At 42.1% G+C, this 22,787-nt stretch overlaps 1 long non-coding RNA gene across 1 annotated transcript; it reads left to right on the forward strand.

The window, feature by feature from the left end:
- Window positions 1-12,947: 12,947 nt before the first annotated feature.
- Window positions 12,948-18,681, forward strand: LOC115389958 (uncharacterized). The gene is made up of 3 exons (XR_003931632.1): window positions 12,948-12,959; window positions 13,493-13,496; window positions 18,394-18,681. It is a non-coding gene; the product is annotated as an uncharacterized LOC115389958 (long non-coding RNA).
- Window positions 18,682-22,787: the final 4,106 nt, after the last annotated feature.

Raw genomic sequence — 22,787 nt, forward strand, 5'->3', positions numbered from 1 at the left:
AGTGATTTCAGCATGCAGGAGGAAGAAAAACAAAGCAATTTTGTTTTGGTGCACAGGAGGAAAATGAACAAAATCATTTTCTTTTTTCTTTTGTTTGATCAGCACTTTTACTGCCATGTTATAGGCACTTTTCAAAAACAATCAGTTCTGTTACGTTATGAATAAACTTTTGGTGCAAAATCTTTCTATGTAAATATTTTTTTGTTTCTCAGCCTGTAATCCAGCGGCTTGTAGTCCAGTGCGGCATATATGTGACAAAATACTTTTTTTTTTATTTTTTCAATTGTAGTGGGTGCGGCTTCTATTTAGGTGCGCTATATAGTCCGGAAAATACGGTACACAGTCCCCTCTGTCAGTTGCCCTGGTTGTATAGCTGACATTATCATTCTGTCTAACATAAGCAGACAGTGGGGGCAGTGCTAAACCTCTCAAGATCTTGAATATTGCACAGGCATATTTAAAAGTTGTGAAATTGTCAAAACTAAGAAGACCATATTTTTTAAGTATATGACAATGATGATGTGTTACTGGTTTTTTGTCTGGTATTTTTGTTGCTCTTTTTTATAGCAACTCCACCTGACTGAGCACAGTTTTGGTAGTAAATGACCAGTTAGTGAACCCGTATTCAAAATGAGAAAAAACCATTGCATGCATAAAAACTCTGGCTGCCTCTGTAGATAATGATGACCTAATTGCTTTAAAATTCGCAAGATTGAATTTCATTGTTTTCAAAATCTAGTTGACATGACTCTTGAAGGAAAGAGTAGAGTCCAGAGTGACTCCTAGGTACTTGAACTCGTTTACAAGTTCGAGTTCCTCTCTTCGTAGGAAAATACCGGAGTGGGTTATGACCTTTGGTGTCTTAGAAAAATACATGCAGACAGTTTTTTTGATGTTCAGACTGAGGCACAATTTCTTAAGCCAGTCGTAGATGTGGGTTAGTTCTGTTGTAAGAATTTGGGCAATGTCTTGAATTGATTTAGTTGATGTTAATATTACAGCATCGTCTGCATATAGTTGTATATGAGTGTTTTTGCATGCAAGTGGCATATCATTAATATAGGGCAAGAATAATATTGGCCCAAGTATCGACCCTTGCGGGACCCCCATTTTACACTTAAGGTGTGGGGATTTAATCCCTTCAACAGCCACACACTGTTTCCTGTCCGCTAAATAAGATTTTATCCACATGATTGCTTTTTCTGAGAAATTAAAAAGAGGAAGTTTGTTGGTTGGTTGGTTGGTTGGTTGGTTGGTTGGTTGGTTGGTTGGTTTGTTAGCAAGATCACGGAAAAAGTAATGGACGGATTGCAATGAAACTTTGTGGAAAGGTGGGTCTTGGGCTAACTTAGAATCCAATAAATTTTGGTGATGATCCGGATCACTGTCTGGATCCAGGAATTTTTTTAAAGGATTCTTTATCATTGAGAGATAGGGAGTCTTTCACATGGTTGGGCAGGCCCGCCGACAGGGGGGACAAACGCCTGGTTCACACAGGACGCGCCGCTTCCGACGCGGAAGTGGGAAGCGCCGCACACCGACTGGCAGATCGGCGCCCCTGTTAACCTATCTGACTGTTCATACAAGAGGCACAGGACAGCGCCGCATGTGTAGCAGCTCGCACCATGGAGCGCAGCCGCTCCGCTCCTCTCTATTTTCTCCGTGAGCCGCGCGCCGCGGACTGCCAGTTGTAAAGCTGGACAGAGCAGATCGCACCACACAGGAAGTCGGGAACGGAAAATACGAGAGAATCCGGTCAATTTTCAAATTAAAATGAAGTAAAATAACATAAATTATGTTGCTTTTCGGTTTTCCTTTTCAGATAAACACACACACACACAGGGAGAGAGGGTGACAGGGCGACAGAGAGAGGCACCGCACGCTGCAGCGCTCCGCTCCGATCACACCCCCGATCACAATGTTGTATGATTATATATGGTGTTCTTATTGTTGTTGGTGACTGATTTGAGCTGTGGCGGAGGTATGCGCTCTCTGAGTGCCAATTTCTAGTTTATTACCGTTTTGCCAAAGCTTTTTCCCATCACCCCTCGCTCCTTCCAAGACTGTTATAAAGAACTTTGCTTTAGCCTTCCGTATTGTCTGAGTAGTTTTATTTCTTGCTGCAGTGAATTTTAACCGGTCAGTAGTTAGGCCGGATTTTAAAAAGTTCTTCAGTAAAACGTCCCGCACTTTCATTTGACTTCGGCACTCTGAGTTCAGCCATGGTAGGGAAACTTTTGCTTTCTTTCCTTGTCCCCTTTTGGAAAAAGGTTCTATCGTGTTTTTGATATGTTCATGAAAGGAGTCTGCACTACTCTTAATATCCTTATCAGAGAGGATCCTGTCCCAGCTTGTTGCTTTTTTTTTTTTTTTAGATTTAGATTTTATTTCGGTCTTAGTATATAATAAACAGAAAAGTACAAAAACATATGTGTATATATGGTTAACATATTTCAGACCGAAAAGGTTTCGGGCTGAAGACGAAGCTTATTTAGCCCACCTTTACCTCACCACAACATAAATAAAAGAAACATTATACAAAGTCGAACCAAGCGCAACAGTCAAGATGGAGCATGACAGAGGGAGCCAATCCCTTTTTTTTTTCTTTTTTTCTTCCTCTCTTTTTTCTTCCCTCTCTTCCCCCCTTTTTCCCTCCCCTTTTTCCTCTTCCTTCCTCCCCTCTCTCTCTCTCTCTCTTTCTTTCCTTCCCTTATTCTGCTCTATCTTCCCTACTTCTTGTCCCTTTCCTTTCCCTGTCCTCTCTTTTTTACATTCCAATTTTCCTCCTTTGTCTTTGTCCTTCTCACCCTTTATGAGGCCACTAAGAATGGTACTAACCATAAATAATTAACAGAGATAGATCACAAGACAGACAAAATTAATACAAAAAATAAGTATATAATTGATAGATTGATAAAAGAAAGAAAACAACAGAAGTTTAGTTTGATTATAAGTTTTGTGAAGTATGGATTGTGAGGTTTGTTTGCTACCTCAGTGTAAGGTATTTGTCAATGACCCTTATTTTGTATAATTTTTTTGAATTTAATAAGCGAGTTTGCAGTTTTTAGTTCCATGCCCAGAGTGTTCCACAGATTTACCCCTTTGACAGAAGTAGTATTTCCACTGGTATTTGTTCTTGTTTTTATTTTATTGAATATTGCAGTGCCCCTCAGATTACAGTATACCTGGTCTCTCTTTGCTTGAACAGCTCCTGCATGCAGTCTGGGAGAATATTACGATATGCCTTACACATTATCACTGCTGTGCTTAAGTTTGTTAAAGGTGCTTTAGGCAGGATTCAGCATCTCCGCCATCTTGCTTAGGGTTACCTAAGCAAGATGGCGATTTGACCCATCTAAGATGGCGATTTGAAACCCAGCACAGCCAATCCAGTCCTGTTTTCTCTGACATCACGCCCTTACGCAAGTTAAGCCCCTCCCACAAGAACGTGTGACAAACGCCCCTCAACCATTCATGGTTAGAGCCTCAGGGGCTCTTCTGATTGGTCAAAGATACCTGGAGCTGTCAAGATTCCTTTTCAGCTCAGAACAGAGACAGATGGAAACGCTGCGTCGTCGCGGTAGTGCAATTATGCTACACTCCTAAAGGATTATCAATGGATACTCTAACATTTAATCCAAAGAAAACACAGAAAAATTAGCAATGACTAGCAAAATCCTGCCTACAGCACCTTTAAGTCGTCTCATTTAAGTAGGCGGTTTTTAATGAAAAGCGGATTTGTTGGAGCGTAATAGTCGCTATGATTGACAATTCTTATTGCTTTTTTTTGTAATATAAAAATCGGTTGGACGATAGATTTATATGTGTGCCCCCATACTTCCACACAGTATGTTAGATATGGTAATAATAGGGAGCAGTAAAGGATATGGAGTGATCTTGGATTGACAAAATATTTTACTTTGTGTAAGATGGCAATTATTTTCGATATTTTTCTTTTTAAGTTGTCAATATGGGCCTTCCAATTTAGTTTTCTATCAATTATGACGCCTAGAAATTTTGTTTGGTTAACTTGGTCAATGGCTCTATCGTTAATGGATAATTTTATTGGAATTTTAATCATTTTATTACCAAATAAAATTAAATTTGTTTTATTTATATTTAATGATAATTGATTTATATCAAACCACTTTTTAAGAATTTTTAGATCATTTTCTACTACATGCAAGAGCTGTTCAAGATCTGGACCGGAGGCATAAAGGCTTGTATCGTCAGCAAATAGGACACAGGTAACATTTGGCAGAGCATCACAGATATCATTTATATAGAGTATAAAAAGCTTGGGGCCAAGAACAGAGCCTTGTGGAACACCTAATGTAACCTGTTGGATATCGGAATCTACTCCATTGAAATGCACATATTGTTTCCTGTCAGTAAGGTAGCTTTATAGCCATGCAAGGGCAGTACCCCGTACTCCGTATCTGTTCATTTTGTTGAGTAGTGTCTTGTGATGGATGGTATCAAATGCTTTTCTGAGGTCTATGAACACTCCAACGGTGAATTCTGAGTTGTCCGTTGCATTTGAAATGCTCTCGATGAGTTCAATTACAGCCATTGATGTTGACCTGTTGGTTCTAAAACCGTATTGATGGTTACTTAACAAATGGTGCTTATTGATAAAACTGTCCAACCTGTCCATAAAAACTTTTTCCAGGATTTTGGAAAATTGAGGGAGTAGTGAGATTGGTCTGTAATTAGTGAGTAATTGTTTATCTCCATTTCTGTATATAGGAATGACTTTTGCAATTTTCATTTCATCGGGGAAAATACCGGTTTGGAATGATAAATTGCAAATATAAGTAAAAGGTTTTAAAATGATATCAATTATACTTTTAATTAAGGATATGTCAATATTAGCGTGATCTGTCGATTTCTTGTTTTTGAAGTTATTAACAATTGTCAATATTTCATGTTCATTTACAGCACCAATGAAGATGGAATGCAGGTTCATGTTAATCAGTCTTTCATCCAGACCATGCTTATCTCTTGGCTCCACGATCTCGTTTGCAAGATTCGGTCCTACATTCACAAAGTAGTCATTAAATGCGTTTGCCATCTCTTTTGGTCTGTCTATTGTTGTGTTGTTCTTATTAATGAAACTTGGGAGTTTTGTTTTACCAGTGCCCTTCTTGATTATGTAGTTAAGTGTTTTCCAGGTACTTTGAACGTTACTTCTGTGTTGATCCAGTATCTTATAATAATAGTCCTTTTTACTTTTTCTAATAATGTTAGTGAGCTTGTTTTTATACTTCTTATATCTAGTATCGGACTCTACGTTTCTATCCTTTAAGAAGTTTTTATAGAGTTGATTTTTCTTTTTGCAAGCATTTATTATACCTTTGGTCATCCAGGGCTTGACATGTATTTGTAGATTTTTGCGGGAAGTCTTTTTAAGTGGACAATGTTTATCATAAAACATCATCAATACACTTAAAAAGGCATTATAAGCCTTGTTTGGCCCAGTGGCTGAGTAGACTTCGTCCCAGGTCTGTTTTTGAAGGTCCTCTCTGAGTGCATCAATTGCATCAGGAGTTCTTAAGCGTGTCAGTGCATACGTGATGTTTGTGGGAGTTTTTTCTTTGTTATAAGTATGATGGAGTATTGCAAATATGGGAAAGTGGTCTGTTATGTCGTTAATGAGTAGCCCAGCTGTTATTTGGCTTTCTATGGCATTAGTGTAAATGTTGTCAATCAGTGTGCATGTCTCTAATGTGATTCGGGTGGGTTTAGTTATTGCAGGGAACTGCTTATTAGAAAACATGGTGTCGATGAAATTGCTCATTTTAGAGTTTTCATGAGACTTAAGAATGTCAATGTTAAAATCGCCAATAGTTAAGTACGTCTTGTTATTATTTGTGTTGACAAACATATAGTCGAGTATTGAGTTAAAGCTAGGGTTGGCGATCTTGGAAAACTAGCATGTAGCACGAATGTAGCATCTCCCAAGGCTCCGCCCAGCTCCCACCCCATTGGAGGAGCTCCGTTGGGAGCGGAGACGCAGAGACGTGCGCGCAGCACTTCCGCGTCCAGTGCGTTCCTGGCGTAACCTGTCCTCAGCGCTTCGTTTCTTCGTTTTTCTTTATTTGCACTATGCCAAGTATGGCGCACTCACCGGTAAGTAAAGCCCCAAACATTCTTCTCCGCCATTCTGCAACGACGCTCCGTCCTTCTACGCGCGCACTGAATCAGGGTCAGTGCACGCCATTGACATGTACGCGCAGGGGGCAGGTCGAACGGCGAAGGGATTTGATTGGTTTAAAAAAAGTGTCCCGTCAAGACGATTGGTTGCTGTTTTTCCCGTTTTACTCCTGCTGTAGATAGCGGATATTTTCCAAACTACTTTAAGAACACGCTATGAATTGTTTCCCATCGGGTCATAAAGATCATTTTAACCAGTATTTAAAAAAATGTATCTCATTCAAATCGCCAACCCTAGCTTTAAAAGTGTCCAGACAGGAGCCAGGTGTTCTGTACAGACATGTAATGATTACGTTCTTGGCATTTTTAAATATTATTTCTACTGTTAATGACTCAAGGATATTGTCAATGTTACTTGTATTTACCAGATTACACTGCAGTGATTTATCAACGTATAATGCAACTTCTCCACCTATTCTGTTGGTCCTATGCGATGTGTATAGTTCATACCCATCCAATTCAATACCTGGTGTTTTTTCTTCGTCTAACCATGTCTCGGATACAGCGACCACACTAAACTGTTTGAACTGGCTCAGATAATCCTTAATATGTTTGTAGTTTTTGTTTAGACTTCTACTGTTAAAGTGTATCACAGAAAAAATTCCTTCCATTTTGAGAGTCTTGAACTGGTCATCAGTATAATACTCACAGTCATTTTTTGAATTATTGTAGAAGTTATTTTCAGGATCAAGATAATTGTCGATTTCATAAGTTTTGTGCTCAGCAGTATCAAATGTGTTAAAATTTAGTTTTTCATATTTTCTATAAAGGTTATCTGGCTTTACCCCACTATTACTCAGATTAAGTATATCATCAGTAGTATTATACACCTCAAGCTCTCGAAATGGAAGCAACATGTCCTCAATATCAGTCATTATTTAAAAGGCACAATTCATCTTGTGACAAACTCATCATGGACAATACAATTGGTAAGATAATCTTTCTTTTGCAAAAAAGAGAGAGAAAAAAAAAACGTCTGCAGATAAATCTACAAACAACAGTGTCTGAGTTTGTCCGAAATAAGTAAGTATCATGCAAATGTCCAAAAAGATGTAGGGAAAGAAGGTGTCTTCTCCAGGAGAGGATTTGAAACATACAGAAGTGTTCAGTCCAAAAAAAAAAAAAAAAAATCTGCGACTTGTTTAAGCAACTGCCATGCATAATGATCCATGCAGAGGGAAAGGAAGGTTATTCCATGTTCAAGCAAGCAAAGTCCAAAAAGAATGGGAGTGAAAAAGCAAAATAGGTTTCTGAGACTAACCAAAACAGCTACATTCATCATCACTGCGCAGGAAGAGGAGAGGCATGAAGCCAAGGAAAAGCAGTGTCCAAGTCGGACCATAACTTTCATCATTATCTGTAAGGATCAAGGTCTTTGAGCTCTCTGATCACAACTGCTTTAGCTTGCTCGGGAGTAGATGAATTAGGACGTCTCATTACCTTACAGTTGCGTGTCCAGGTTGCATTTATCTTGCCGCTCTTCCTCAGGTAACGGGCCTCTCGTGCAATTTCGGCGTTTCTTTTGGTTAAGTGTTCATTCAGATAGACTTTGGTTCCCTTGAGCTTTTTCCCCTGCATGAGAAGCTGCGTTTTCTGTTTTCTGTTTGTGAACCGGACGATGACCGCAGGTTTGGACTTCAAGTCCTTCTGAGGAAGCGTGTGGCAGGCGGAGATGTCATTCACATCAAGAGGTTTATTCTTGCTCTTTAGGAACTGTACGACTTGCGTTTCGAGGGTTTCCAGATCTTCCTTGGCAGCGTCTTCACTGACGCCAGGACCCACGACAACAGCTCTTGCATACGTGCGTGGTTTGATGTTTAATCCAGTGATAATGACATCATCCATCCTCGTATATTGCTCCAGATCATGCACCCTTCGTTCAAGATCTATGATGATTTTGTCCTTGTCTTCGATCATTTTTTTTTGAGAAGCCGGACTTCGTTGGTTAGCTCAGGTAATGCACCGAGCCGCTTCTTCACCTGTGTCAGCTCCGCCGACATAAAGTCGAGTGATCTTTGTAGTTCTTCCATGTCTTCTTCCAGCATTGGATTAGCCCTTGTCTTTCTTCGTTTTTCTTGTTTTCCTTTGCTCGACTTATCTTCAGCTGACATACTTTTCGCGGATGGAATAGATAATTTTCCGTTCACTGGGGCAGAGCTCCGTAGGGCGCCGCCATCTTTTAACACTGACTTGATATTTTCTTGCTGATTCTTAGGAATGAAATTAAAGGTGGTCTTGTTATTAGAAAAATGTCTAGATGAATTTGAGAGTCAAGATTTTGTGAGTTTCCTAGAGAAAAGGATTGCGTTATGATCTGATAAAACGGTAAAAAGATTGTACGTTTTGATAATTTGTTCCAGTTTATTAGAGAAAAGCAGGTCAATTCTAGTGCTAGATTTATCGGTGATTCTGGTGGGTTTCTGTACAAGTTGGGAAAGGTTCAGGTGTTCAGTTAGCTGTTTCAATGTTTTTTTTATCTGTAGCGCTATCCCAGTTTATATTGAAATCCCCAAGGATAATGATCTCCTTCTTGTGATTACACAACTTTCAAAGAGCTTTAAAATTATCATAAAAGTCTTTCTTGGGAGTTGGTTTTCTATATTACAGTGAACAACATTTCTGCAGAGAGTGTGATATTAACCCCAACACATTCAATATCAACACCAGCAGGCCATATAATTTGCTTGCATTTCAAAGTGTTTTTAACATACAATAAGACCCCACCTCCTTGGATCCTATCTTGTCTAAAATCATTATACCCAGTGTAACTGACTCATAAAAAAGGATCTGTAATATATCATTTGTTATTTTCTGCATGTCTTTGTTTGACCATTTTGTCGTTCCCTCCATGCTTTTATTTTGAAGGCGCATTTTATGTTCGCGCTTTTATTTTGACACTTCCAGTGGAACCGGAAGTGCAGCGCTATAGAAACGTGTGCTTAAATCAAAAGGAAAGGTCTCAAAACTCCGGAGAATCAAGGAAAGAAAAGGAAAACGGACAGACTACATTGATTTAATATCACCAGAAGATGGACAAACTTTAATAGCGCCTGGCTAGATGGGGAACAAGGTATTTTGTCATGTTTAAAGATGAGTCTACGAAATATGTGTTTGATTGAGCAGTTGAAGATGTTGGATTATGTATATTCATCACTGTTTTGTGTGTGTGTGTTTGCTTGTTTACTCTGTCTAGCTCTTACGGTGTTTGCAGAAGGAAGGTTTGACGGCATGGAAATAAATACTTCTGTTAAACATCAGTACGCTTCACCATTGTCTGGCTGGGTTCGCTACAGTAAGAGCTTGGACCACACCGATCTGAGGACATGCTGCCTCCACGACGGGCCATGATGGAGAGTCTTCACTATTCGCCTGGAGCTGCTGCTTCAACGCCACATGCTGTCAATACGGATCCCAGGAGTAGCAGGTTTTCTGGCATATCAGTGCATGATTCACTTTGGCAACCTGGGCAGTGGTCTCATTAACTCGGTGCAATGGTCAAGTACGGTCACACTCACTGACATTGTCTCAGAACTTCAAATAAGGTGAGCAACTCACAACCAGTGAACATTCAAACATTCATCAGTTCATCTACATTAAAGGAAAGAGACTTTAACACCTTTACATGATGGAAAATTCATCATAACTAAGGATAATTGCATATTGTTGGACTCTGCATTTCAAGTTGAAAATTGTCTTTGCTGTTTACTTCTGTTTACTTACCTGAACACTCTGTTATTTGAATTTCTGCACATTATTGCAACTGTGATAGTTCATCTCTGCCATTGTTCTAAAATTTGTGTTCATGGTGTTCATTATAAGGTTTGATTATATCTGTAAAAAATTTCTTTGACTTGATAATTCAAAACTGAGTGAATGATGTCAAAGTCAGGTCATCTCACAGAAACAGAGGAGCAGATTCAGGCCCCTCATGAAGTTGAAGATTTTCAGGGTAAGCAGTCTGGAGTGGCAGATTCACCTGAAATGTCACATCTGAAAGAAAAAACTGAAACAACACAAAAAAGTGATCTCCAAGGTGAACTGGCTGACCCACCTGCAAATCCTCGGCGTTCTGAACGTGCACGAATCCCTACAGAAAAGATGCGTGAACTGCGTATGGAAGAGGCCAAGAAGAAGGAGAAAAGGCTGCTGTCCATGTATGAGCACTGGAAGGTCAGTGTACGCAAAGCGAGAAAACAGCTGAAGTCATACATGAAAGAGAGTGAGCTCTGGCCTCTCATTGAAGATCTTAAGAAGTCTAAGGATGACATAATGTCCTTATATTTTGAAATTAGAGATCTCACCACGCCTTCCACTGATGTCAGAAGACGAGTTGACACTTGTGAATCAGTCTCCAAAGAAATCATCATCATTGCTCACAATCGAGCAATAGACGATCAAAGTGAGTTCAATGCAGAACAAGAAAAACAATGCCTTCACGAACTACTCCACCGTGACTATGCAAGATCGGTCTATGGTTCTTCTGCTTCCCTAACCAGTTATGGCAAGTCCGAACAAAATTCCACGGTCACATCTTTGGTGGCCAAGCGTGCAGATGCAGCAGCCGAACTCACTGTGAAGGAACTCAATATAAGATGATGATAGCAGAAGAAAAACAAAGGGAAGTGATAAGAGAATTAGAGGAGCAACAACGGAAAGACCTAGAGGTACAAAAGCATGAGTTGGAACGACTGCAGGCAGAGAAAGAAGTACGAGCAGCTGAAGCCAAGTTGAAGGTGTACAATAAGGAGATTGAATATGAAGCTGCTGACTGCATGGCCAATGAAGGGAGCAAGGATGCCAAGAAGCTGCCTATAACTGCAATCTCACCTCCTCATACTGACATTTCCTCTCTCGCACAGGTCTTTCAAGACAGCTTTGCTTTGAGTAGGCTCCCTATTCCAGAGCCCTTTGTCTTCAACGGTGACCCAATACGATTCACAGAATGGAAAGCAGCATTCACTTCACTCATTGATCAAAGAGCTGTCACTCCAGCTGAAAAACTCTTCTATCTAAAGAAATACGTCGGCGGCTCTGCACGTCAGGTGCTGGTTGGTACCTTCTTCCGAATCGATGATGAAGCTTATCAGGATGCCTGGAACAAACTCAACCGTCGCTTTGGCCAGGCATTCACCATTCAGAGAGCATTCAGAGAGAAGTTAACCAACTGGCCAAGAATTCAGCCTAAGGATGCGGAAGGGCTCAGAAGCTTCTCTGATTTTCTGAATGCTTGTCAAGATGCCATGCCTCATGTTAAGGGTCTTGACATATTGGATGACTGTGAGGAGAACCAGAAACTTGTCTATAAACTACCAGACTGGGCAGCTTCACGCTGGAACAGACAAGTCACACAAAGCCTGAATGAGAAGCAAGAATTCCCCAGTTTCAAGGATTTTGCCATGTTCGTATCAACTGAAGCTGAGATTGCATGCAATCCAATCACGTCACTCCATGCACTTCGCTCATCAGATTGTAACACAGAGAAAAGAAATCCTCGAGACTCCAAGAGAAACAAGGCAAGTGTTCTCACCACTCAGACAGCTTCAGACACTGTAAGCCAAAAGTCAGACCAGAGAAAAGTTAAGACTCCATGCATTCTTTGTCAGGATAACAGGCACCAGCTTCATTCATGTCCTAAGCTCCTGGAGATGTCGCTGGTGGAGCGACGTAACTACATAAAGGAGAAGAAACTCTGCTATGGATGCTTGAAGTCTGGCCATAGTGCGAAAGAATGTCGTCATCGTCACTACTGTGATAACTGTAAAGGAAAACACCCTACAGTTCTCCATGACTACAACTACAAAAGAGAAGGGACTTCCTCAGGGATGGAGCCAAATCAAGGCGCTGCTGCTACATCACTCAGTGTAGCAGGCGAAAGCTCATCCTACACATCAATGGTGATACCAGTGTGGTTGTCATCTAAAAATGATCCAACTTCTGAGAAGCTTGTTTATGCTCTCCTGGACACTCAAAGTGATACTACATTCATCGACCAAGAAGTGAGTGAAAGCATAAATGCAGAAAAGCATCCAGTGAAGTTGAAGTTGACAACTTTGAGTGGAACAAACACAGTTTTCCCAAGTGAGAGTGTTTCTGGGCTTCAAGTGAGAGGATACAGCTCTGCCATCCAGGTTGATCTCCCAGTTGCCTACACAAAGGACTGCATACCTGTGAATCGTGCTCACATTCCCACTTGTGATACAGCCAAGCAATGGAGTCATCTCAGAGAAATAGCAGATGAGATCCAACCACTAAAGGACTGTGAAGTAGGGCTTCTGATAGGCTACAACTGCTCCAGAGCCATGGCACCAAGGCAAGTCATCCTGGGAGGAGATGAGGAACCATATGCTGTACGGACAGACTTAGGATGGAGCATAGTAGGCCGCTCATCTCAAAGCCGTGATTTGCAGAACACAAGTCACCTATGCCACAGAATCACAGTGATTCCTGGTGATGCCATTCGCATCCTAGAATCTGACTTCAAAGATGGCAGTGAAGACAGCAAAACAGTGTCACAGGATGACATCATTTTTCTCAACAAGCTGGAAAATGGCATCCAGAAAAACAAACATGGCCACTACGAAATGCCTCTGCCATTCAAAAGTAGGCCCAACTTACCTGACAACAAAACCTCAGCGATGATACGCCTCAGCCACCTTAAAAGAAAGCTGCAACGAGATGAAAAGTACAAGGAGCAGTATGTCAAGTTCATGGAAGAAGTCATTGAAAAGGGAGATGCAGAACAGGTCAAGGATGGTGGGAGTGAAGGTGAGAGATGGTACATACCCCATCATGGAGTTTATCATGCAAAGAAGCCAGATAAACTTCGCGTCGTCTTCGATTGTTCTGCCAGACACAAAGGAACCAGTTTAAATGATCACCTCCTTTCAGGGCCTGATATGCTGAACAACTTAAGTGGAGTTCTCATTCGCTTACGAAAGCATCCTGTTGCATTGATGTGCGACATTGAGAAAATGTTCCATCAATTTCACGTGGATGAGGCTGACCGCAATTACCTGCGCTTTCTTTGGTGGAAGAAAGGAGATTTGAATTCACCTCCAAGTGAGTTCCGGATGAAGGTGCATCTGTTTGGTGCAGCCTCGTCCCCTGGATGTGCAAACTTCGGGCTTAAACATCTCGCTAAAGAAAATGGTGACCTTTATGTAACGCTTATTAGGGGGTGTAACAAGGGAATTAAAGCAAATAAACGTTAGGGCTGAGTTATTGCGATGGAGGGGTGTATCTGACTTAACAAAAGAAACCAGGTTCGCTATGGGAGCTCGGTATGTGAATGAAAACCAGTGGAAACAGGAATTGAGTTTGGAAAATGTATTGACAATGACAGACATAAACAATAATAAACAACAAAGGGCCCAACACAACAGAAAATTCACAGATGGGGGAGGGAAAAAAAAAACCCAAAGGGAGGAAAAAAAACCCTTCAACCTTAGGCACAGTTCAGGTGTCCATAGAATCTTTGGTTGGTTTGGAAAGTTTATTTCAGTTCATGCGATTCTTCGGCTGGTTCGCAGAGTTTAGTTCAGTTCATACGATCCTGAGTTTGTTCGCAAGGTTCAGTTCAGTTTTTATAATCCAGGCGAATTGGAAAAAAAAGAAGTCCTACCAGGCTCGGGCAGCTCGCCACCTCCCAAAGGAGGAATCTTTTTCAGTGTTCTTTTGGTAGGAGGAAAAAAAAAACCTGACCTAAAATGAAGGCCAGAGAGAGGAGATGCAAAACAAAACACAAAATCAGCATCAAAGTTCAGTTACCAGTAACAAATCATTGCTTCATAAATAAAATGGCCATTTAAATCAATATCTATAAATAAATCAGTTGTACAACATTAACTTCACAATCAGAATCAATCTTCACAATCTGTATCAATGGCACTGTATTGAGCCTAAGGCTACAATAAAAAATGCAACCCAAGAAATAACAAAAAGAGATAACGGCAAACGGCCGTCACATCACATCGTATGGTGTCGTTACTGCAGGTACAGAGACTCGATAAAAAAAGAAAACACATTCGGAACCGGTCCGGCGCTAACCCGGAAGTGCCGAAATTAAATCAAATTAGACACATTAGATGATACCATCCTCTATTTTATGGGAAGGGTTCAAGTGATTATACTGTTTTGGTGACTCACCGTCGGATGTTGTAGTTTGTAAGGCACAGAATGAAGTGGATTTGAGGCAGGAGTGGATCGTGTCTCTGTTACCATAAGGAGACAAGGCTGAGTTACCCACGAGTGCTGATTGCAGTCAAATGCTTACTTAAGGTGGAATATTTGGAAACGGTGGCACAGAGGAGGAGTGGAGTAACTCACCATTTGCAGGTATGATTTCTGATTTCAGCGCATTTAGTTCGGTTTTGCCGCAGCGAGGGCAATTTCTCACGGCAGAGAGGGTTCACCGCAACAACACAGTCACAGCCGGAGAAACCGGAAGTGGGCTCGGCACGGCCATATTTGTTTAGTGCCCTCTAGTGGCCTGGGCCAATCAGTGCGTGGTGCGTTCATGGGCAGTCAGGCGACATGGGTTACATTTACCCTAAATCCTCACAGTTTATCATGAGAGATTTCTATGTCGACGATGGACTCACAAGTGTTGAAAGCACTGAAGATGCTATTCAGCTTGCTCGAGAAGCTCAAGAACTTTGTGCCATGGGTGGTCTAAGACTGCACAAGTTTGTGTCAAATGACAGAGATGTCCTTGAGAGCATACCACCCTCAGAACGGGCGACCAATGGGAAGAATATGGATCTCTCTTTCGATGATCTACCTGTGGAGAGAGCGCTTGGGATACAATGGAATGTTGATTCTGATCATTTCCAGTTTTGTGTCAACCTCAAAGATCAACCTGCAACACGCCGTGGCATACTTTCAACAGTTGCCTCCTTGTTTGACCCCCTTGGGTTTGTGGCACCAGTTCTGCTCAAAGCAAAGATCATTCTTCAGGAGATGTGCAGGCGAGGTACAGGCTGGGATGATCTTCTCCCTGATGAGCTTCAGCCAAAATGGGATCAGTGGAGAAATGATCTAGCCCAATTAGATAACATCACCATACCCCGCACTTACTCACCTGTTGGTTTTGGCAAAGTCTTGAGGACAGAGTTGCATCATTTCTCCGATGCTAGCTTAAAGGGCTACGGTCAGTGTTCCTACTTGAGGCTGCAGAATGAAGACGGAGATGTTCACTGTGCATTAGTTGTAGGGAAATCCCGCGTCTCACCTTCAAAAGTCACAACTATCCCAAGGTTGGAATTGGCAGCCGCAGTTGTCTCTGTCAAGATGAGCAATATGCTGAAGGAAGAATTTGGAACAGCTGTAGCTGAGGAGTTTTTCTGGACTGACTCGAAGGTGGTCCTGGGATACATCAAAAATGAAGCACGGCGATTCCACACCTTTGTTGCCAATCGCATTCAGAAGATTCACCTCAGCTCAAACCCTCAACAATGGAGACATGTTCCAACCAATGAAAATCCTGCAGACTATGCCTCCAGGGGCCTGAGTCCAAATGAGCTCCTGTCATCCACCTGGCTCTCCGGACCCAAGTTCTTGTGGAACAAGGAAATTACGCTTCCTGCGGATGAAATCCCAGAGTTGATAATTGGAGACCCAGAGGTTAGAAATGTTCTAACACTCAGCACAAAAGCAACAAAACAAGGAAGCCTGGTCGATCGCTTGTCCAAGTTCTCATCCTGGTCACTGGCTACTCGAGCTGTTGCACGCATTTTAAGGCGCATCAGCAACAACAAATCAAACAACCAAACCACTGTAACAGAACGAGAAGATGCAGAACGCTGCATAGTCAAAAACCTTCAAAAGGATGTATATCACGAAGAGTTGAAGTTGTTGAGCAAAGGGGACATTCTGCCATCTCAGAGCCCACTGCACCATCTTGATGCCTTTCTTGACAAATACGGTATCCTCAGGGTGGGAGGAAGGCTGTGTAACTCCACTCTTCCCAGCTCCATTAAGCACCCCACTATCATACCCAAGGATCATCACATCACAAAGATGATAATCGCACATCACCACAATGGAGTAAAACATCAAGGAAGAGGCCTTACCATCAATGAAATCAGGTCCCACGGCTACTGGATTCCAGGAATCAACCGGGCAGTAGCATCGTACATTCGTCAATGCGTCACCTGTAGACGGCACCGAAAACCCCCAGAAGAGCAAAGGATGGCTGATCTACCCCCTGAACGTGTGGAACCATCACCCCCCTTCACCTTCTGTGGAATGGACTGTTTTGGTCCATGTGACGGAGTCACTCTGACGGTGGCCGCGGCGCAGCGCTGGAGCTCATTAAAACGCACATTACACTCACCTGTGTCTTTTCTCCGTTTGTCTGCTCCGTTCTCCGTATAGTTGGACATTGTTATTCACCACAGTAGTCGTGGGTGCACACTCGACCGCTGCCAAATCATCCTCCTGCCATAATCTATCACCCTGCAAACTTTTTCACCAGTATTCATGTCCCATTCACGTCCTCCCACAGCCAAACCGAGCGCCGAGTTCACTTCCTGTTTATAGCCGTCAGATGGGGAAACCCGGAAGTGACGTCATGATGACGTCACTGAAAGGTGCAAAGTTCAGCATGAAAATAATTTATTTTTGTTTCGGACCTATTTTGAGATGCAGTGGTTCGACTGTTTGTTTCTGTATATTTCTGAACAAATTACCATGAATTTATTATGGGGATTTATTATGTTTTGTGGGAGAAAACTGTGATTCCCTTGTTAATTACCTGAGGGGAGGGGCCTGTGGTGTTAAAAGGAGGCCCATCTCCACCTGGGAGAGTGTGAGAGTCAGACTTCCCTCTGACTGAGAGAGAGTGGGAGCCTGCAAGCGTTGGTTTTTGCATTGTTACAGTGGAGGTGACAGAAAGCCAGTGATCTTTGTAAGAATTTTCTTTTTCCTTCCTATTCTTTTTGTAAATATTGTAAATAGTTTTTGAGCTCCTTGTTTTGTTCTGCACTTTGGGATTACGTTGGGTGAAATAAACAATCTCAACATCATCAGCACCCTCGGCTGTGCCATCATTTCAACAACAGACAAGGATCCGCATCACATTCCATTTCTCACGAAGCAAGGAAGAAAGGAGAACAAGAGATATGGTCTTCTCTTCACATGCCTTAGCTCTCGTGCGGTTCATATCGAGATGCTGGACGACATGTCTACTGACGCTCTCATCAATGGCCTTCGATGTTTCATTGCCATACGAGGTGCTGTTCGTCAGATCAAATCTGATCAAGGAACCAATTTTGTTGGGGCCAAAAATGAGATCAAGGAAGCACTTAAAGAAGTTGATGCAGACGGGCTGGCTGCATTCCTTTCGGAGAAACAGTGTGATTTTTGCATGAATGCCCCCTATTCAAGCCATGTTGGAGGGATTTGGGAAAGACAAATAAGGACAGTGAGAAGCGTGCTAAGATCCACTCTTGCTCTTTCCTCTGGCAAGCTAAATGATGCTTCGCTGCGGGCCTTCCTCTATGAAGCTATGGCAATCATCAACAGTCGACCACTGACCGTAAACAATCTCAATGACCCTCAAAGCCTTGAGCCACTCACTCCTAACCATCTTCTGACGATGAAAACCATTCAAGCCATGCCCCCTCCCGGTCAGTTTGTCAGAGAGGACATTTATGGTAAAAGGAGGTGGCGACATGTCCAATACCTGGCCGAACAGTTTTGGAGTCGATGGCGAAAGGAATACATTGCCAACATCTCTCTCAGGCAGCGTTGGCATACACCGAGAAGGAATCTGCAAGTTGGAGATGTTGTCATGATGAAAGGAGAGGATGCTCACAGAAATGAGTGGAGATTGGGCAGGGTGTCAGAAGCCACTGCTGACAAAGATGGACTAGTAAGGAGAGTTAAGGTCTGCCTTGGTGACAGGGGCCTTGGCAAAAGAGGAGAGCGTCTCCACAAGATGTCTGAAGTCGAGCGTTCAGTCCAGAAGTTAGTCTTGCTACTAGAAACTGATCAAACTTAACTATTCAGTGTTCCTTCTCACATAACTTGTAGACTTGCAAGATTTATGGTGATTGTTGTGGTAATCTTTGTAATTCTTGTGAAGTTCATTCAAAGAAATGTCATGATCATTTGAAATAATTTGCGCATAATGTCAGTTGTATATTGTTCCATTATTTACTCATGATTTGGTGGGAGTGTAACTGACTCATAAAAAAGGATCTGTAATATATCATTTGTTATTTTCTGCATGTCTTTGTTTGACCATTTTGTCGTTCCCTCCATGCTTTTATTTTGAAGGCGCATTTTATGTTCGCGCTTTTATTTTGACACTTCCAGTGGAACCGGAAGTGCAGCGCTATAGAAACGTGTGCTTAAATCAAAAGGAAAGGTCTCAAAACTCCGGAGAATCAAGGAAAGAAAAGGAAAACGGACAGACTACATTGATTTAATATCACCAGAAGATGGACAAACTTTAATAGTGCCTGGCTAGATGGGGAACAAGGTATTTTGTCATGTTTAAAGATGAGTCTACGAAATATGTGTTTGATTGAGCAGTTGAAGATGTTGGATTATGTATATTCATCACTGTTTTGTGTGTGTGTGTTTGCTTGTTTACTCTGTCTAGCTTTTACGGTGTTTGCAGAAGGAAGGTTTGACGGCATGGAAATAAATACTTCTGTTAAACATCAGTACACTTCACCATTGTCTGGCTGGGTTCGCTACACCCAGGCATAATAACAGAAGCTTCGGGTGAGGAGCAGGACAACCATGTTTCAGAAAAACCCATAAAATCAATGTTGGACTCATTCAATAGGTGTTCTATTTGTTCCATTTTTGGGACCATGCTCCTGATATTAAGGTGACCACCAAGAAGCCCTTTTTTACAATGTGGATCCCAAACTATTTTCGCCTGATGCAAAGTAGAAATAATCTTCAGTGCTATGTGTTTTTTATAAACTGGATTTCTATTTGTGTTGCTAGTGTTGTCCTTTCACTTGAATGTGTTTAAGACAGTACCTTTGTTCTCTGGTTCTTCTCTAATTAGCTGTTTAGCAGCAGTCTGTGAGGTGCCCTGGTCGGATATGGGCGTAGGTGGAGGAGGGTCGGGAGTCATTGAAACAGTCCTCTCCATAGCAGCAGCCGTCTTGAGGGGGTTGGAGCCCGGACCTGGCGGTGTTAGCTCCCCCGCCAGCACCGCTGGCAAAAGGAGCCCCGCAGCCACTGCTAGACACGGCCCCTCAGCTGCTAGGCCAGCGCTAGCCATCGGCACGACCCTGCCAAGGGTCGTCATCGCCATCGAGTCCATCCTCACTGTCGTAGTGGCCATCTCGAGGGAGCCGGGGCCCAGCGGCGTTCACCTCGGGTTTCGCTGCCGCGCTGGAGTTTTTTTAGATGAGGATGAATGAAATACGCAGCCAGGATGTACTTTCCGAATCCAGGATGCCTAGTAGCTTTGATTCCCACAAAATCCAAGGATACCGATTTATAGAAGCGGTTGGAACAATAGCAGTCATTAAGTATTTGATCGGTATCAGTGTAAAAGAGTATATTTGACAGCAGTGTGTAGGTGAGGAGAGCTGCAGCTACCCCTGCCACACCCGGCACCACCATCTTGCTCAGACGTTTCAGACCAAAGATTTTTCAGACTTCATCAAACTTCATTCTATTTCTGACCTACAGACAGAGAGGCAGGATAAATTCAGTCAAGCCGAATTGTGCCTTATTAAGCCATATTGTGTGTTGAAGGGAAATTTACTTTATTTTGCATGTTTTCAGCACCTGAAGACTGCCCAGCGGCTGAAACGCTGTGCCGGCAAAAGACGCAATTTAAGTTTCACTTTCATTTTTGTCATATTTGCGCTCCTCATTTCAGTTTGTGCCTTATACCAGCCTTTTCCTCATGATTTTTCTGATAATTCGGCCGAGTTAATTATGGCAAATAATGAGGAATGGATCGTGTTTCACTGCAGAAAGTGCCGCAGCTGTGTGTGCTTTTTTGACGCTCAGCTGGAGCACAATGTGTGTGTGTGTGTGTGTGTGTGTGTGTGTGTGTGTGTGTGTGTGTGTGGCGGGGGCGGGGTGGGGGGCATTAACGCCTGATGAAAATATTTGTCGGCGTTAAGGAAGCAGTGCGTTATTAACGCGTTAACGTGCCCAGCCCTAGTATACATACTTGAACTGCGCATGCACGAAGGGAACATTCCAGTGCTTTAAGCACCGCCTCTCGCGGTCAGTAGGGATGAAATAGAACTGGGCCACTGTGGTCGTTTTCTAGGGGAGGATAGTCTCCATTTACAGTTTTTCACAGCTGCAAGAGCACTAAGCCCCATTCTCTGAACCAAATTCTCAGTGGCCTAAACTCGTTTTTTGAATCAATCACTCTTTTTGGCAAAAACTTAAGCACTGTTCAGGTCCTGTGCTCAATTTGCAAAACCCATCTGCTCATTTTTGCAAAACCTTAGACACATTCTCAGTCACTAAACACATTTCAAAACATTTTTGTAAAATTGTTATCACTGGCAGCAAAAAGTTCTATGTTCTCCCAACAACACAAAAGACTCATTGTTGACATGGTCTTTCAAAATAATGCCATCTGGCTCTGGGATATCCACCAGAGAGTAACTGAAGACCATGTCAACTTTGATGGAATAAATGGTGTGTCTCTGTGTTACGGCAATTCTGCAACAGTCAAAGATCTAAGTAAGATATCTGTAAGGGCTAAGCCTACGCTTGAAGCCCCTGCAGCTTCTACCCGGATTTTTGGTTGACACGCTGGCACCTGATTGACCTTAATAATGTTACTGAGGTGATCGTTTGCGACTTTGAAATATTTCCATTTATTTTCCTCTGTACAAACTTCACCACAGGACACAGATCATTTACTATGGTGGCAGCGGCAGCCGCTCGCAGCAGCGGTGACGACGGCATGCAAAACCGTGTTTCCTCTCCAAGCAGCAACAGCTGCCAGGCCATGATCACTTCCTATTTGTACATCCGGTGCTAATTGGCTCCTACAATATCAGTATGTGCAGGTAAGTGTAACTTACACACTTTCCGCACTGATGCTGGCAGTACAGATCTCTGCTCAGAGGCCAACTGTTACTGTAGGCTTGTAGGTGCATCACAATAAGGCTGTTAGCATTGTTGAAGGGAAATATTCTATTGATTACAGGGCATAAATTACTTATCATTGTGATTCTCTCTCCATCCATCTATCTATCTATCTGTCTTTCTGTCTTGTCTTCATTTTAAAACAGTCTGCTTCTATATGACATTATATTATATTTTAGTAGGCTATGTGTATATAAATAGATATATAAAATTAAACTAAACAAAATAATTAAAAATATTAAATTAGCCTATTAAAACCGCCAGTTAATAATTATTGAGACATAGCAGGAACCTAGCTCTAAACCTAGATATATCCATGATTAATTATTATACTATGGCATACAGCTCTGCCAGCATCTTCTAAAATGTTATTTTATTCATTATAAACATTTGAAAACGCCAAAAATAGGTCTATGGCTTCAATGAGCCAGAAATCCCAGCTCTAATGCACATGAATGCGTCTGTCCACACCCGCTCACACAGTGGGGGCACAGTCGGGGGAGGAGTTTTTTTCTTTCAGGATAAGCAGACTGAACTCAAACTCGACCATTTCAGAAGTCATTTTAATTGAATATGGTGCAGCAAGACAACAGTTTTAAAATTGACGTGCTCCCCGTAGTTGCCTTTGCGCAGCAGCCTGTGAAGACGGCCCACCGGGAACTGGAGGCCCGTACGGGACGAGCGGGTCTTGGCCTTGGCTCTGGCTTTCCCGCTGGTAGTGATGTTAACTGTGACACCGAAGCTTTGAAGCATGTGTTGAAAAAAAAGAACCTCTTCTCACTGGAGCTTTGTATCGGAGCTTGATTCGTTTCCTGATAATCACGTGATCCGTGACGTCTGAAGCTTCATTCGCTCACACCCACGTGACGCTTCAGCCGCTGCTTCACAGGTTTAAAAGGCGCTGCAGCTGTTTGTGGGTTGTGGAGGCAGTTTGTGAGTGGAGAGAGAGTGAGAGACAGTGAATAGAGATTTGATATGGAGCCTGTGGCAAAAAGAGGACGTTCTGAAGTTTTGGAACACTTTGATTTGATTTCATTTCACCCAACAATGGTGTTATGAGCAAATGTGTTATGCCTATATTTTGTTCATTGTTAATGTTAGACTTTGAAATATATTTGGGGTGGTTGGTTGCCAGTTGCAACAATATGTCATATGTAAAGTATTGTTTTGTCAGACCAAATCCCTTCTTTAAAAAACATCCCTCATTTGTAATTTATTTTTCTAGGTCCAGTGTTTAGTTTGTGGCCAGCATCTGCCAATGTCAGTTCACTTCCACCATCTCTCATGATACCTAAATAATTACTGTGTCTCAAATGATAAGTCAGCTTGCTGCTGACTTGTTATGTGAGACACAGCAAATGTACTGGTCACTTCAAACACATTCAGTCATACATATGAACACTCTGCTTTTTCATCCCCATCTTTATTCAAGTTGGCCTATGAACAATAGAAATGCTGACATAAAATATTAGCTATAC

This window comes from Salarias fasciatus, chromosome 6 (assembly GCF_902148845.1).
Source record: "Salarias fasciatus chromosome 6, fSalaFa1.1, whole genome shotgun sequence".
Lineage (NCBI taxonomy): Eukaryota > Metazoa > Chordata > Actinopteri > Blenniiformes > Blenniidae > Salarias > Salarias fasciatus.